The following is a 19,050-nucleotide window of genomic DNA, read 5'->3' as shown; positions in this document are numbered from 1 at the left end:
CTTGTCTTGTGCCGGTTTTCATGGGGAATGCTTCTAGCTTTTGCCCATTTAGTATGATGTTGACTGTGGGTTTTTCATAGACAGCTCTTATTATTTTGAGATATGTTCCTTCAATACCTAGTTTATTGAGAGTTTTTAACTTAAGAAGTTTTACACAGCAAAATAAACTATCAATAAACAGACAACCTACAGAATGGGAGAAAATTTTTGCAAACTATGCACCTGACAAAATTCTAATATCCAGCATCTATAAGGAAATTAATAAATTTACAAGAAAAAACAAACGACCCCATTAAAAAGTGGCCAAAGGACATGAATAGGCACTTTTCCAAAGAAGACATTAATGTGGCCAAGAAGTGTCTGAAAAAAGCTCAGTATCATTGACCATTGGAGCAAATGCAAATCAAAACCACAGTAAGATACCATCTCACACCAATCAGAATGGCTATGATTAAAAAGTAAAAAAAAGTGCTGGTAAGATTGCAGAGAAAAGGGAACACTTATACACTGTTGATGAGAGTGTAAATTAGTTCAACCACTGTGGAAAACAATGTGGCTTTTTCCTCAAAAAGCCAAAAACAGAACTACCATTCAACCCAGCAATCCCATTACTGGGTAGATACCCAGAGGAATATAAATCATTCTACCATAAAGACACATACATGTGTATGTTCATTGCAGCATTGTTCACAGTAACAAAGATCCAGAATCAACCTAAATGCCCATCAATGCTAGACTGGATAAAGAAAATGTGGTACATATATACCATGGAATACTACACAGTCATAAAAAAGAATGAGATCATGTCTTTTGCAGGAACATGGTTGGAGCTGGAGGCTATCATCCTTAGCAAACTAATGCAGGAACAGAAAGCCAAATACCACATATTCTCACTTATAAGTGGGAGCTAAATGATGAGAATACATGGACACAACAGACACTGAGGTCTACCTGAGGGTAGAAGGTAGAGGGTGGGAGGAGGGAGAAGATAAGAAAAAATAACTAATGAGTACTGGGCTTAGTACCTGGGTGATGAAATAATCTATATAACAAATCCCCGTGACATGAGTTTACCTATATAACAAAACTGCACGTGTACCCTGAACCTAAAATAAAAGTTAAAAAATACTTGAACTTGAAGATTTGTTTTAGAATTTAGCTCTTTTTTTGTGCATAAAATTGCTTATAAGTTAATTTCTTGATAACAGCAGAAAGACTACTTCATTTTAAATCCCTCCAAGCAGTAGAAAGAGCAAGAAGCAAAAAGACTCACTTATATGTAAGATAGGTATGTTTGGGGAGGTAAAATATGCTTTATTATTAAAAACTCAAACTTCAGCTCTGGAATTCGGCTTTGCTTCAAGTTCAGCACCACCATTTACTGTGAAATTAGAAAAGGTGTTTGATCTCCATTAGCTTCAGTTTCCTCTTCAGTAAAAATGGAACTAATAAAGCCATTTCATATAGTTCGAAAAAAAAAACTACGATGCTTAACAGACAGCTTAATAATAATAAGCATGCAATGAATGATAGTTCTTATTGATATTATTTTGGATGGGAGGTTTAAGTGTGCCAAGTGTGCTAATCTTGTTGATATTATTTTGAGTGAGGGGGTTTAAATGTACCATGAAACAAAATCTTATTAATTAACTCAAAGGTTACTAAATGTTCTAAAGAAAGATTATGTGTTTTAATAATATGTGCTCTACTTATAATGTCTGTGGAATTCTGTAAAGCCAAATATATAATCATAAGCATCTATGAAAGTTCTAATATCCAGCATCTATAAGGAAATTAATAAATTTACAAGAAAAAAACGACCCCATTAAAAAGTCCATGTTTGTCATGTTATAATATGGGAAAAGCTGTCAGACTTTTTGTACTTTTATTTGTGAGAACAACTAAAATTAAGTGGTGAGGATTTAGAAAAGCTAACTCTATTTCTATGCTTTTTTCCCCTTTAAGGTGGTGTTTAGTGCTTAAAGAAAATCATCCAGAGCCAGGATCAGTTGGGTAATTGTAAAACTATCACAACCACAGAAATCATGATATATCAAATTGTGTATGTTTACAGAAAATAGGTGGTATCAGTCTAGCTGGCATGAAGGAGTAAAAATGACAGTAGCAGTAAACAAACCATATGGTAACTAAAAAAATGGGCTTTAAAAGTGTGATTATTTATATTCAAAGCAACTCTCCATTCTGCAGTTTTTATAATTATCTGTATTTATCATCACTCTGCATCCTACCACATCCTTAGTGTTTTTTGAGAAAAGGAGCCCCAAGTAACTGAAGCTGCTGAAAGTGACTCTGGCTTAGGCCCATGTGCACCAAAGAAAACAAACCTAAATATCCTGGTCCTGGTTGTGGGTTAGTGAAGGATATCTGATCTAAAGTCTTTATGATTTGACACGGGGAAGGCCAACCGTAGCAGTAGTGGCTTAGAGTCAACTGCCAATGGGACTGATTCAAACTCGGTGAGCACACACCCCATTCAGATAGTGGGATGGACAAATGAAAGGGGCACCAGAAATAGTGAGTTCCTTGTGTTTATGTAATGTTCAAAGTGGCCCTTTGCTATTATGTCTCTCTCTATGAGATCAACTATACATTCCAATCTCAGAAGCACTCGGAAACAGAGGTAATTTGACTGCAAGATGTCACATCTGTGATCACATCCTGGATCATGGGTCATGATATGTTTTGGCTGTGTCCCCAGACAAATCTCAACTTGAACTGTAGCTCCCATAATTCCCATGAGTTCTGGGAAGGACCCAGTGGGAGATAATTGAATCATAGGGGTGGTTTTCCCCATACTGTTCTCATGGTAGTGAATAAATCTCAAGAGATCTGATGGCTTTATACGGGGTTTCCCCTTTCGCTTAGTTCTCATTCTCTCTTGCCTGCTGCCATGTAAGACATGCCTTTCACCTTCCACCATGATTGTGAGGCCTCCCCAGCCACGTGGAACAGTGAGATCATTATACCTCTTTTTCTTTATAAATTACCCAGTCTTGGGTATGTCTTTAGCAGCAATGAGAGAACAGACTAATACGGGTCACATCCTGATGTTGGAACAGCAAACACACTGGGAATCAAACATTATTCTGTGAACTCTTCTGATCAATAACCAAAGGTATTTCTGCGTTTCTTTATACCCAAGTGTGAGTCCTCTTGAAATTTTGGTGCTGCTGAAATGTGCTCACAAGAATGTGCCAAATCTAAAGCCAGAGCACCCACATCCCATTCCCAGCTGCTCCATCAACAACTCAGGTGGCCAGTAGTAGAAAAGGGGCAAAAGGATTAGGGCTAGAGTATTGGTTTTAGATAAGAGAAAGGATGCTGTCTCTGGGATGGGTAGGAAGGAGGTAAGAAAAGATGCTGATGAAGATATGGTTGTATGAGTAGAGGGAGGAGAGGGATGGGAAGTTGAGGGAATTTTTACCTGATTGCTCTGTTTTCTTGGTGAAGACTGAGGTAAGGACATCTATTGTGACTAAGGGGATAGGTAACTCAAATATAGTAAAGATTTGAAGCAACCTTTGTAGGAAATGATGCTCTTAAGGAAAAATTGATATATAGGAAAATCATCATGGTAATATCTAGGGATACAGATCATGGATTTGTAGAAGCATGTTGTACAATTCTCTGCCTGCATTGCCTGAGTGTAGAATTGGGGGAAAGACCGATGTGGGAATGATAAAAATTCAGGATTGTAGCGGACTCGTTTGGAGGAAGCAAAAGGGAGCAAGAAAATTGAAATCATTCATAAGTGAATGATTAAAGAGATGGTTTAAGCTATGATGGGAAGGAAAGTGAAGACAGGAAGGCACGTAGTGGGGAAAATGGGAGCACGCGGCAGTAGGTCAGAGCATTTTTTTTTTAACGAAGTTGAAAAACAAGTTTAAAGGAATTAACAGAAAATAAGAAATTTAAGTAGGTTGTGTGGTCAGGCAGTGGTTTATTAGAGATTAAATTTTCATTAGTAAAGCAATTCTGTGGGATGACAAGTTTCAGGGTGTGGTTATGCATGTAGGTAACAAAATTTGAGTAGAATTGAAGGTTATTGGAATGAGGAGGCCCAGGAACTGTGGGGCAAGGCATTTTATGGGGTATGCACATGGACTTGGAATTCACCCAGGATGATAGTAAGACTAGGGGTGGAAAGGACAGTGTGACTCAGGTGCTTCTTAATGTTTGGGGATGAATGTGAAGAGATTTGGTTGATGGTAGTGAGAGAAAGGCATTTAGGATTGTGTACTAGGAGGCATAAGCTTGCAGAGTGCAGGGGTTGTTCATTAAGGGAAGAAGAATTTGAGAGTGCACAGAGAACTAGGAGAATACTGTTTCATTTCCAAGCCCCATGTCAAATGAAGCTTGAGAGACCCAAAGCTGCACCTAGACAGGGCTGTAGAAGAGAAGATCACCCAGAGGGAGGTCCGGGTTTGGTTCAGCAAAGAAGTGGTGGAAGATTTCTTTCTGGAAGTTGAAAATGCACTAAACTTTGATAATCAGGAAATGGAGTTCTAGAGGAGACAGTAGAAAGATTGAGGGGTGAATAAGAGATGTGGGCATTTGCTTTTCCCTGATCCAAATATTAGTTTAGTGTTAGTGGTTAAGGACAGAATAGATGACTGCAGGGGCTTATCTCTGGGACAGTGATTGAAGGTGACATGAATCTGAGGCATGGTAGAGTTCACTGACCTCAAGTTTTCAAAAGAAATTTTTATGTGAGATTGTTTTAGTGTTGAATCTAATGTTCCAAAAGCTGTGGAAAGCCTGATAACTCTAGAAACCTGTGAACTTGCCAACTTGAGATCGCTTTCAGCTCATGAAAGCACTATGGCTATTTCAAATATCAATGAGTAAAGTATTTTTCCTTCCTGATTACTAAGTTGTCTTCAAAGATTGTCTCATGAGTTGTAGTTCCTAAGCTTCCCATGCAAGTAAAGGCAGTCCACCTGCCCCATGATAGGGCCAGTGCAGAAGCAAGGATCCAGGCAAATGTGGGTAACCACAGGGTACCAGCTGAATGCCTGTGGCAACAGTCCATGGTTGAGCCTCTTTTTATCCCTTTAACTGTCTCCCTGTCAAACTATCTGCCAAAGTACCACTTAGCTGGAAGTGTATGAAGTGGAGTTTTCCTTCTTCCTTCCCTGAAGTATATCATTAGAAAAATTTTATTTCTTCATTGGTGAGAACTTTGTTTCTGAATTTGGTTCATGATTTTTTCAGAAGAGTGAAGATTTCAAAGCACACATTTCTGATTCACATCTATGCTGATGCCTGTGAAAATAACAAGATGCAGTAGCCATCCCAAGGTTGTTTCCCTGGCAGGAGGACTTTGGACCAGTTGCTTTGCCTCTTTGTACCTCAATCTCCTCTTCTCAGAGACAGTTAATAACACAGGGTTCACCTTGCAGGGTTGTTTAGATGTGACTTCTAAAGTTAATATATGTGAAGTTCTTAGCCCAGAGCCTGGCATATATTGGGTATCTAATATAGGGTGGCTGTTACTTTTACGAGGAAGATTATACCAGAATCATGCTAAGATTTAACACAAGTGAACTAATTGCATCTTCACAACAATTTTGTGAAATGGCTATTAATGACGACACTTGTCATATGAATAATTTGAGGTTTGGTGTGATTCCATAGATCATTTGGGGTCAGGGTCAAATATTAGTAAACTGCAGAGCTGAGATTTGCCCTCAGGTCTATTTGATTCTAAACTCAGTGCTCTTTTCAATATAGTTAGATCATCCCGGGCAAATAATTTAGAATTTAGAGAAGAAAATTTCAAAATATTTCATTGTTGCCATGGCTTATTGTAAGCCCTACAATCAGTTGATTTTCTTGGCTCAATCTCAAGCCCTTTATGCAGAATTGCATGCCCTTTTTATCCTTTTCAGTTTTCAGGGGCACAAGGAGAGATATGCATATGAAGGGTTATTTTCTAGGTAAGGAAAATCATATTCAGAGCAGTTGGTTGGTTATTCATAAAGAGCTCACCAACTAGGCTCAAACTGGATAATCAAAGCTAAGCTGAGGGAAGCCACTGTTGATTCGAAATATCAAGAGGGAAGAGTAGGGACACTAAAAATCAGAAATATCATGAAACCACACATTTCCTGATGCAAGCACATCAGAATTCATTTGGTTAATAGTGAACAGAGGCGCCCTGCTGAGTTCCTTAATTATAACACCAGGACACTTTATAGAAATATGAGAGGAAAGCCTTTTCTGGCAATTTATAAATCATGTGATTTTACTTCCTCCCTTGGGTGGACATTTTATTGCAGAGCAGGGTAGGGTTTTTGCTGGACATGCAAACTTCATTCACTTAATCGTTGAGCATGAGGAACTCCATATTGCTTGTGGATGATTTTTAATTATCCACGGTTCTTCAGTAGTTAATGTTCCTTCCCATCCCAAGCCTGAGGTGTCCCTGTGTTTCTAATACCACATTGTGGAGACAAAGCTCTGAGCTGGATACCCCAAGTTTCAGAGGAGATCTCGGAGATCATGGAGTTCTGTCTTTTTCTGGCAAAAATGAAGAAACTGGGGCCTGAAGAGGTTTAATGACCTTTCCAGCATTATGTGGCCAGATAATAGAAAGGTTAATATTGGAAAGATTAAAACTGGAGGCCATATGTTGATGAGGAAAACCAGTGTTATGGGATTGGGTAGACTTTGAAGACAGAGATATGGTAGTATTTTGTGGAGAGGGAAGAAGAGGGAATTACTTAACCTCTTTAAGCTTCTCCCTATAAGCATCTTCTCTGTAAAATGTCTTCATATCTGCCTCGTGAGGTGGTTGGATAATCGAATGAAGTTGTGAGCTTAACAGAATATCTGGCGTATGGAGGGTGCTAAATAAATGATCAATTTTATAAATCTGTCTTTGAACTTTATGTCATTAGATTTAAAATAAAAGAGGACGTTTGTTCCATTTTCTTTGTATTTCCAGCTGAATTTACTGCTCTTTACTAACCACCCCAGCTCAAACCTGTTTCAGAGCCCCTCTGGATTGTGGTCGTGAACTAGCCCTGACACTTACAGGCTCTTGCTGCTACAGATTTATTAGAGAAAGCCTAGAGACAGCGTTGCTCTCATCATCATGTCTACTCCACCCTTGCTCTTTCCTCAGTCTGCCCCTTACCCATGCCTGCCATACTCCATGTCATGCTGCCAGGCATGACAGATACATTCAGCTTTCTGTCTCATTCCCTTCCAAATATTCCTGTTCTCCCTGATATTCCAGCCCATCTCTCACCCCAGAATTTTGGCTGGAGCCATAACTTGGATTGGACTTGAGCCAGTCATTTCCTCCAGTCCCAGAGACATCTACCTGGGATGCTTGCCTAATGGTAGCCAATCCTAGAAGTCTCAAATGTACCCTCAGAAGTTTCTCAGTGTGTCTCCTAGGCCTAGGTAGAGCTAGGTGCCTAGAAATGCAGAGTGCTAGACAGAGAGATGTGGAATTTCATGACATGCTTGCCTCGTAGACCCCCACAATAAGTTACTCTGTTCTATGCAAGAATGTGAAAGGGTCACCTTCCTTTCTACCTGGGTCATCAGGACACCTGGGGTTTCTCTCTTATGACCTAGAGGTTGATGTCCAGTAGGAATCTCTTTGGATATCTTCAGATGATCTGGCTGGGTTTTGATCCCTGCTTTGTGCCCATCTTTCCAGTCTGTGACATGGAGTGTGGATTGCAATGGGGTCTTGCTTCTTCTCTAGCATCTGTCTTTAACAGAGAACAGACCATTCTCTGGTGACTGATACTCAATGCAGTCTTTTGGGGCAGTTATGAGATTGCAGATCAGGTTTCACCCTGACTGATTTCCCCAAATGTGGTTGCCTCCTTCATTTACACATGGCTTGGACTAGGAGAAATGATCTGCCTCTGTGTCCTTTCCCACAGCTTTGGACTTGGTCTTAGACTATCAGCAGTTAAGGTAAAAAAAAAATATTTTTATACTGACTTGGAGATTTGACAAAAGATCTTCTGGACACTAAGCATACAATAGATAGGACTTTTTGTGATGTTTGCTCTTTAAGTATACAAGGCAAGAAACCCTATAAAACATGACAAACTACCATCCTTTGCCTGTATCAAAAATAAAAATTTTTACAGATTAACTTTTCCTTTATTCAAAATGGCAATAGTTATAATGAATTCCATAGTGGCGAATTATAGGCAATTGAAATATCTGCTTTGTTGAATAGAAGAAGGTGAGTAAGAACATTTGTGTTGATTTTCAACCTTGAATGTTAATCTGCAGGTGTATGTAAGAAGTGGCCACACAGATCAGGTTTCTTTTTTTTTTTTTTTTTTTTTTTTACCTTTCATTGCCATTCTTTTTTATTATTATACTTTAGGTTTTAGGGTACATGTGCACAATGTGCAGGTTTATTACATATGTATCCATGTGCCATGTTGTTTTGCTGCACCCATTAACTCGTCATTTAGCATTAGGTATATCTCCTAGTGCTGTCCCTCCCCCCTCCCCCCACCCCACAACAGTCCCCGGAGTGTGATGTTCCCCTTCCTGTGTCCATGAGTTCTCATTGTTCAATTCCCACCTATGAGTGAGAACATGCGGTGTTTGGTTTTTTGTCCTTGCGATAGTTTACTGAGAATGATGATTTCCAGTTTCATCCATGTCCCTACAAAGGACATGAACTCATCATTTTTTATGGCTGCATAGTATTCCATGGTGTATATGTGCCACATTTTCTTAATCCAGTCTATCGTTGTTGGACATTTGGGTTGGTTCCAACTCTTTGCTATTGTGAATAGTGCCGCAATAAACATATGTGTGCATGTGTCTTTATAGCAGCATGATTTATAATCCTTTGGGTATATACCCAGGAATGGGATGGCTGGGTCAAATGGTATTTCTAGTTCTAGATCCCTGAGGAATCGCCACACTGACTTCCACAATGGTTGAACTAGTTTATAGTCCCACCAACAGTGTAAAAGTGTTCCTGTTTCTCCACATCCTCTCCAGCACCTGTTGTTTCCTGACTTTTTAATGATGGCCGTTCTAACTGGTGTGAGATGGTATCTCACTGTGGTTTTGATTTGCATTTCTCTGATGGCCAGTGATGAGCATTTTTTCATGTGTTTTTTGGCTGCATAAATGTCTTCTTTGGAGAAGTGTCTGTTCATGTCCTTTGCCCACTTTTTCATGGGGTTGTTTGTTTTTTTCTTGTAAATTTGTTTGAGTTCATTGTAGATTCTGGATATTAGCCCTTTGTCAGATGAGTAGGTTGCAAAAATTTTCTCCCATTCTGTAGGTTGCCTGTTCACTCTGATGGTAGTTTCTTTTGCTGTGCAGAAGCTCTTTAGTTTAATGAGATCCCATTTGTCAATTTTGGCTTTTGTTGCCATTGCTTTTGGTGTTTTAGACATGAAGTCCTTGCCCACGCCTATGTCCTGAATGGTATTGCCTAGGTTTTCTTGTAGGATTTTAATGGTTTTAGGTCTAACATTTAAGTCTTTAATCCATCTTGAATTAATTTTTGTATAAGGTGTAAGGAAGGGATCCAGTTTCAGCTTTCTACATATGGCTAGCCAGCTTTCCCAGCACCATTTATTAAATAGGGAATCCTTTCCCCATTTCTTGTTTTTGTCAGGTTTGTCAAAGATCAGATAGTTGTAGATATGCAGCATCATTTCTGAGGGCTCTGTTCTGTTCCATTAATCTATGTCTCTGTTGTAGTACCAGTACCATGCTGTTTTGGTTACTGTAGCCTTGTAGTATAGTTTGAAGTCAGGTAGCATGATGCCTCCAGCTTTGTTCTTTTGGCTTAGGATTGACTTGGCGATGCGGGCTCTTTTTTGGTTCCACATGAACTTTAAAGTAGTTTTTTCCAATTCTGTGAAGAAAGTCATTGGTAGCTTTATGGGGATGGCATTGAATCTATAAATTACCTTGGGCAGTATGGCCATTTTCATGATATTGATTCTTCCAACCCATGAGCATGGAATGTTCTTCCATTTGTTTGTATCCTCTTTTATTTCATTGAGCAGTGGTTTGTAGTTCTCCTTGAAGAGGTCCTTCACATCCCTTGTAAGTTGGATTCCTAGGTATTTTATTCTCTTTGAAGCAATTGTGAATGGGAGTTCGCTCATGATTTGGCTCTCTGTTTGTCTGTGATTGGTGTACAAGAATGCTTGTGATTTTTGTACGTTGATTTTGTATCCTGAGACTTTGCTGAAGTTGCTAATCAGCTTAAGGAGATTTTGGGCTGAGACAGTGGGGTTTTCTAGCTATACAATCATGTCATCTGCAAACAGGGACAATTTGACTTCTTCTTTTCCTAATTGAATACCCTTCATTTCCTTCTCCTGCCTGATTGCTCTGGCCAGAACTTCCAGCACTATGTTGAATAGGAGTGGTGAGAGAGGGCATCCCTGTCATGTGCCAGTTTTCAAAGGGAATGCTTCCAGTTTTTGCCCATTCAGTATGAAATTGGCTGTGGGTTTGTCATAGATAGCTCTTATTATTTTGAGATACGTCCCATCAATACCTAATTTATTGAGAGTTTTTAGCATGAAGGATTGTTGAATTAGATCAGCTTTCTTAGCATTTATCTTGACTCTGGCTCTTAGGATGAATCACTTGTATCATAAGATTTGGGTTGCTTATCGCTGCTGGAGATGCTTGTCTCTTTCTACCTACCTTTCTCTTGCCATAATCTTGGGGAAGACTAGCACTACTTTACTGCAATTCCAATGAGGCAATAACTTAGGAAAATGGCCATGTCAGTTATGACACCATTAAAAACTTGTTTAGTAAGAGAGCAGTTATGGGATTTTAAAAAACCGTTGCAAATCACAGTCCTCCTTTAGCACTGAATCCTCCTTGACCATCTTATTTTTTTTTTCCCTCAACTCAGTTCCCCAGCTGAGTCTGTGACTTCAGCTTGTAAACCATCCTTGGCCTGGGATAGCCAATAAGGCAGCAAGATGCAGCTGTTCAACAGGGTGGCCAAAAATATAAGCGTGAAAGATGGATACATATTTTCCCTTTTTGATTGGTTTACATTTACCCCCAATTCACGAGCATATTGTTTAAACTTGCTTTTCCAAAGCCCCATTAATCTTTGCTATTGGTTCATCTCCTGTTTCCAAACATGACCTCACCCCAAGTGCCGCCCAGTGGTGAGCAACTCTGAAGTATTTTCTTTTCTCCATCCAAGAGAATCAGGGTGGAAGATTGCCGAGTTGGTGCTTGTTTAGGAGCTTTTCAAAATGAATCATTGGAGTGTGGGGATTTGATGTGGATTACTGGCCAAGTAATTATCAGAAGATATTAAGTATTGGAACTCAGGCTTTTGTATAAGTAGAATTAAAGCCCGTGTCCTGGCACATGAGCTTGTCATTTGGGAGTGATGAAAATTATGTACCCTTGTTAGCATTTCTCAGCCCTTTTCATATTATCTCTCTCTCCAGTTACCTTCCCTGTTATTCAAAAGGTGATTTTGGGGTAAGATTCAAAGTCGTGAGCTGAGGCCTGAATACAAGGTCGTAGTTTTTCATTTGTGGTCTAACCTTCTATCTTTATTCTCCAAGGGTCCATTGACTTTCTCTTTCTTTCCTCTCAAATGACAAAGAAACTGAGTGGTTAGCCCGGAGATTAAATTCCTTATCCAAGGGGCCACACAAGCCATTCTTAGCCTGTGAGCTATAAGTTATATCCTAATATAAATCTCTAAAGGTTGAGCAACTCTCATTTTTTTTTCCTAGGAGATAGGGGTGTTACCTTTAATTTTGTGATGCCTTTTTTCATTTTTAACAGATGCTACAGTTAATTGAGTGCTCCAGGAGTTCAAGCTGTTATCCCTTGTTAGATTTGCATAGCACATTGTGCTAAATAACTTTCATGTCTGAATGCCCCCAGAGACATTAATACTGGAACCTTTACATAGTCTAAAAAGGTTAACTCATCTGACTGAATACACTGAATACACATATACTAGTTGAATTAAAAATTTTATGGAGAGTAGTCTAAAGGAATAAAACTGGAGTATTTCTCCCAAATTTTATGGTAATTTTTTTAAAAGAGAGAAGAAAAATATAGAATTTATCTTAAAATGAATTTAGTTGAGGAAGAGAGAAATCAGCAGCAGGAGAAAAAATGCCCCAGGAACTGGCAATAACTGGTTTCATCCTGTGAGTTGAATTTTCATGTTTTATTTGTGTATGGTTGTTCCTTTTCAGATATGCCAGAGGGAAATACAAAATAAGCGAAAGAAATCCCTTTTACCTGCCAGGGAAAAAGAACAAACAACCAGCGACAAACACTTCCCTTTTCTTCATCTCCCACGTGGGGCTGACTGTACGCAGAGGGTGACTGGTATCATCACCTGGAGAATAACCACTAACACTTCTGTAGCTCTCTCTTGGTACCTGTGTCACACACTTTACGTGCCTCATTTAATCTTCTCCACAACACTATGAGCTAAGTACAGCAGATTAATGTCCCCATTTTGAAGACACCGAAGCTAAGGTTTAAAGAAGTAAAATGCCTAAGTTCCCATGGCTGGGAAGTGGAAAAGCTAGGCTTCGAACCCATTCTGCCTGATTCCAGACCATATGCTCGTAAGTGCATCCAGTGCTATCTACATCCTTGGCAGAGGATGTCAGTCCTGTGCTCCTTTGGAGGCTGGTGCCTGACCAGTGACTGTAAAGAGATAAGTTAGCTCTGGGTCAGCAAAGAGACCAAGAACACCTTCCCTGTAACACATCACTCACCAGGCCCGCTCTCTTTCACTAGGCATTGGAAACTTACTTCTTCAAATGTTATTTGTAGAAGATTTAGAAAAGTTACCAACATAAACAGCAGTGAACTTTTTAGTATGTTAGGATCAATCAGTTAGTTGGCAAGTATGTGTTATACTGCATACTTAAGGTTGTGCTAGGTGCACATGGGGGTTGAGGGTGGCATATCAATGACACATATAAGCCCTTGACAAAGAAGCTTATAACCTCCACCATATAACATGAGACTACTCAGGGTCAAAGGCGTATATTTAAATGCTAACTACTATGATTATGAATATTAAGATGCTCAGGGAAGGGGATGATTTGTTTGAGTCTTTAGTGTGCTATTTGAAGAATGTAGAACTACTATGTCTAAGAGAATTGAAAGAATTTAGAAAGCAGAAGAAACAAGCACTAAAGAGAAAGGTTGTTTTTATTATTTGTTACATGCTGACTGTATACCCAGTGGTGAACAAAGAATAAAAGGAGGGGACTGCTGGAAACACTGGGGAAGGTGCAGAACTGGCAGGCTTTTATTAGGTATGAAGATGAGTGTCACATCAGTTCATTGTCTTCTGTATCAATATTAGGATGATGGACTGAGGGCTTCAAATTTGGTTTTATATGGTGTTTGCAAAATGTTTGTGGTTAAATTCTAAGATAGTAATGTCTAATGTTCTAATCCATTGCATTATCAAGGCATGTAATCAAGTTTTCTTGAACAAAACACAATGAGAGAATACAATTATGTTTAGGGAAAGGTGAGGCAGGGGTCTCTGCTTGTTTGACAGGCTGATGTAGGTCTGCAGCAGCTCCCTCACTGGTTCATGTGGCAAATGAGGGGTCTCGTAGATCTCTTTTTGAAGCTTTGCTCGGACATTATTTCTTCTCTCATCAGTGTGTACCCATTGCTTTTTTTTTTTTTTTTTTTTTTTTTTGAGATGGAGTCTCACTCTGTCACCAGGCCAGAGTGTAGTAGCGTGAACTTGGCTCACTGCAACCTCCACCTCCTGGGTTCAAGCGATTCTCCTGCCTCAGCCTCCCAAGTAGCTGGGACTACAGACAAGCGCTACCACGGCCAGCTAATTTTTGTATTTTTAGTAGACAGGGTTTCACCATGTTGGCCAGGATGGTCTTGATCTCTTGACCTCCTTGGCCTTGACCTTGATCTGCCCACCTTGGCCTCCCAAAGTGCTGGGATTACAGGCATGAGCCACCGCACCCGGACCCCATTGCATTTTTTGCATAACTATTTCTTTTCATTCTCAGAGCAAGCAATCCAAGAGACAAGTTAAGTTTCTATGCCTGTTATGGCCTAGCCCCAGAAGTCATGCACCATCTCTTCCATCCTATTATATTGGTCAAAGTAGTTGAAGGCCTTTTCAGGTTCAAGAAAAAGAAAAGTATAGCCCATCTCTTGATGTAAGTTATAAACATCACATTTTAAGAAAAGCATGTAGGATGGAATGTAGTTCCATGGGTTTATATTTAGAAAATGCAATCTGCTACAACATGGAAACCAAGTAATCCGCACAAAGTACTTACAAATATTAACTATCATTAATATTATTCAATGAATGTTTTCTTAAAGAATAAATTGATATACATTTCTTTCTGCCTAGAACTTTGAGCTGTAGTTAAATAATTCTTGACTTGTAAATTGTCAGTTTGAGCTTGTCTTGTTTGCACCTACCTGCTACCTGCATTAGGATCCCTTCAAATTGGAGAGTTTCTAAAATTTTACCTTTTAACTTAAAATCATTTCAAATTTACAGAAGTTTTAAGGGTAGTACCAAGAACTAACTCTCTAAACCCATCTGAATTCACCTGTTTTAACCTTTTGCTTCATTTTCTTTTATATTCTCTCTTATTCCCTCCTTTCCCATTCGAGTATTAGTTTCAAACATCATACTCCTTTTCCCCTTATAGATCCATAGTACCAACATCAAATTCAGGATGTTTAACATTGATACATGCTATTGTTTAATATATAGGTCATATTCAAATTTTAATGATTGCCCTAAAAATGTTTTTGTAATTGTTTGTTTTCTCCCTGAACCAGCATCCAATTCAGGATCACAGATTGCATTTAGTTGTCATGGCTCATTAATCTCCTTTAATTTGAAGCAGTTCCTTAGCTTTGTTTTTCAGGACATTGACATTATTGAAGTATACAGGCCAGACGTTTGGTAGAAATGTCACATGATTTGGGTTTGCCTCAGGGTTACTCATCATTAAGTTCAGATTATGCACTTTTGGCAAGCATACCATGACAATGATGTTGTGTCCTTAACAACCTATCACCACCTAGAGGCACACATTATTGATGACATTAACTGATCACTTTTTGTAAAGTGGTGATTGCTAGGTATCTCCACTATAAGACTACCATTTCTGTTTATAATCTACAGGGAGATATTTTGGGACTATTTAACATCCTGTCCTCTTCAAACTTTTACCCTACAGCTTTAGCATCCATTGATGAATCTTGATGAAATCAGTTTTTACTATGATGTCTTTTAAAAAAGATGATGATTTACCAACTATTATTATTTCTACATTGATTAGCTGGATTCTTATTTTTATTCAGTGAATTAGATCCAACGCTGCCATTTAATTCATGTTGAAGCTTAAATTGCCCCAAATTTAGCCAATAAGTACCCTTGAAGCTGGCCCTAAGTCTTTTTGACATATCCTTCATCATTTTTTGTACACTTTTTAGTATAAGATATTCCAGACCCTTCTTGTCTTGCTTTGCCCTGGCCCTCCTTTCTCCAAGGAATCCTAGCTCCTTCTAGTGAGGAACGGTACTTAGAAACAAGGTCTGTGAAGAAGTGTTTGTTCAGGTTGTCCAGTGTTGAGGTTATTCAGGCAAAAACATGTTAAATATTGAGTCCATCAAACAGAAAGTCTTACTTAAATTAAAAAGTGTGAAGATAGTTGACCCTTGTTCAAGATGTTTTATGTGCAATTTTATTTTTATATCTAGCCAATGGCAAAGCATCAGAAGAGCCATAGTCCTGGGCTTATTGGAAGTGAGGTTCTATTGAACATTGAGCCAGGAGAGTAGGGAAATTGCAAGATAGTGAGAAGTCAGGCCCACAGAAGGAGCTGCAGCACTTGCGGGGCATCCACTTTTTAGAAAACTGGTCAGAACCAGCAGACGAGTTGCCTCATTTTGAAATTGTGGTTGTTTGTGCCATCTGGACTTAGCCAATCATAAAACTCAGTTGATACTCCAAGCCTAAAATGGTCTTGGAGACCCTTTGTGGGTTTTGGCTTAAGCTCTATTTTAAGGAATCCAACCCGTTCTTGTGAGATCAGATTTCCCTGCCTTGCACTGAACTTGTTTAGTCCTTGTCCATCCTAGAGCTTCACATGACTCAGTCTCCCAGTTAGGTTGGGAGATACAGCGGAGCTAGAAGGAGCCCTGGCCCTGGTACTTACTAACCATACCCCTTTGATGACTTTAATTGACTTACTGGGTAGCTCTAAGTCCCTTCTCCTTTCTGGGCCTCAGTTTCCTTATTTATAAAATCAGAAGGTGAGGCTAAATCTCAAAATGTCCATCTAGCTTCATGTTCTATGAAATCTTCTCTGCCTAAAATCTTTAAAGTGCTGATTAAACTCTCAAATCAAGATAAATGATCAGAGGAGCTGGACCCATTACAGAATTAAAGTCTTCAGAGCCCCAGCAAGCCTGCTTTTTGAAGCATGCTTTCTTTTTACAGCTGTGAAGAGAGGAATCAGCACATGAGCTATAACTTCATATGACTAATGGTAACCATGGCGACCACTAAATATTCCTTCCAGACCTTGCATCTGCACAGCTCACTGAAGCAGAGGAAATAAACGTTGCTGCTTTGAAAAATGATAAAAATAATCTAAGCCAGCTAGAGGCTAGGAAGGAAAGGAGAGATCTTCCACCTGAAGGTCAAGCCATTTCATCTCATTATCTTTTCAGGGCTTTGTTTAACCTCAGGGGGCATTTGGTACCAACCAAATGAATAGGTCACAGACTGGAGGGATTTAGTATCAGGCTACTGAAACACTTGACTAGTTTTTAAAGAAGCTCCTGGGGTTCTGACAATGTTTGCTAGGTTGGTGTGATGACCCCTATGTTAAAATGCAGTAGGTCATCAAAAGCAGGTCCCCCAGCAGTTCTTGGTGTCGGGTCATATTACTGGTTTAAGAGAAGAGCAACTAGAAGACTGGCCAAGGTCAGACAGGGGCCTGAGAAACCAGGCAGAGAGCAATAGTGAGGAGGTCTGTATGCACAGGAAGGTGGGGAATGGAAAGGCACAGTGAGGCAGGCTGGATATCAGCAATCATGCTCAGAGAGCAGAGCACAGGCAAGAGAACTGGGCCTCATGAAGGCTGCGAACTGGACAAAGAGAACAGACAACAGGTTGATTGCACTTTTGGTAAAACACGAGGCAACAGCCAGGAATACTGCAACCAATAGTATAGCCAAGGAGAGAGACGCAGGATATGTAAAGGAGTGAACTGCTCATTGGATTCTATCTAAAGAGGGCAGCCTATTGTTGCCATGGGGGATTGTATGTTCAGAGCTCTCATTTGTCAAAAGAAGCAAGAAATCTGGATTTTAAAAAATGTGAAATTCCTTAATTGTTTAACGATAACATGGTGTGGATTGCCATTTTGCCTCCTCTAAAATTATAGTTACCTTCTGAGAATAAAGATAGGAAATGCCAGAGGAAGGAGATTCACAGTTAGCCGAGTCCACAGTGACACACACGGCTGACTGTGTCCAGCATCTGAGGCTGTGAGCACCTTGCCCAGTGGCTAGTCAGTCTTCGTAATGTCATCTCCCCTACCCCAGTGTTTTCACCCTGAATTGCGGTAGATGCTAGCGCCAAGAACCCAGCACTGAGCTGCTCCTATGCTTTAGTTTAGTCTGGGGTCTACAGATAAGTCATAAACATCTGACTACAGCAGGGAGTGAGGGGACAGAGAGCAAGTGGACCATCTCTGACATTCTTACATAAGGTGAGAAGCCAACCTGTGCAAACTTGACCACCATCCTATTTGCTGTGTTTCTCCACAGGAAACTAGTCTGGATAAAACTTAGTTTCAGCCCTTAGTGCCTGGGGTTCAGTGAGACACAGTAGATCATGTTATCCTTTTGAAAAGCACACTTACTTTCTAGATTACAAAATTATTAAAGGGAAATCTGAAAATGCAAAAAAAGAATAGTGGCATGTAATCATAAGGTAAAATACAGATGAAGCCAACAAAATGTCTTGTGGGATATTACTCTGATGCAAGGATAGCCTACAAATATCATACCAGGCAAGTTATTACAGAGGTCACAGAACAGAAAGGCTCATAGCTGAAATGAATATGTTGGAATCTCATACTTCATTGAGTCAATTCAAAACAGAGTGAGAAACAAGGGGAAAGAAGAACATAACTCACTTAGGGCAGGGTGCATGTGGGCAGAAAGACCACACTCCCCAAATCCTGTGTTATCCAAAGTTCATACATCCTGTCTGTCTTCTACACTAACCTTCCCTCTTAGTGATGTGGATATAAGGACCAGAGTAAAGGCAGAGCAAGAGGGTTCAGCAGACGAAAGATGCTTGGAGCAGACGCTTAGCTAATCTTTGGGAGGGATGTATGGACAGGCACACGTGGACACAGCTACCACTCAGATTAACTTGATGAGCACTTGTGTATTATTTGCACTTTCTGTATAGAGGATTTGTAGGGCCAAATGGCATCATAATGGGTATCACAAATGAGTGTTTGATTCAGGAATGACACAGTCTTCCATCTGAAAGTGACATGATTTGTGCTTTACTAATACTTAAGGTTTACTTGTGTAGCTTTTGAGCCGTTGACATTGGTGGTTGGGGGTGGGGATATGTTCTGCCTAGGTTTGGGGGTGTCCTAACTCTTTACTAGGAAAGATTTCAGTTGGAAGGCAGGAAATGGCAGCCAGACATAGAGTCACTGCTGCTTTTGTGTGAAGAGAGTTTGGTGCTTCATCATGAAACTCTGAATGGGCCCACAGAAAAAAGCAGCCCGCGTCAGAAAGGGTCTAGAATGAGTCCCCCTCTTAAGAATGAAACCGGCACTATTTGTATGGCCCTTTAGGCCTCAGCTCATCTTACACCATATACTTGCTCTCTTGTTTGCAGCCTCAAACCTGCAACAGGAGAGTAAATATATGATGTAAGATGAGCCGAGGACAGAAGTTGAGGAAACACCAACATTTAAAGGGCAGATGGAGAAAGGGGAATACATT

Source organism: Hylobates moloch, unplaced genomic scaffold, assembly GCF_009828535.3.
Source record: "Hylobates moloch isolate HMO894 unplaced genomic scaffold, HMol_V3 SCAFFOLD_12, whole genome shotgun sequence".
NCBI classification, from domain to species: Eukaryota; Metazoa; Chordata; class Mammalia; order Primates; family Hylobatidae; genus Hylobates; species Hylobates moloch.
The sequence above is the reverse complement of the archived record's forward strand: the minus strand, read 5'-3'. Positions refer to the sequence as shown.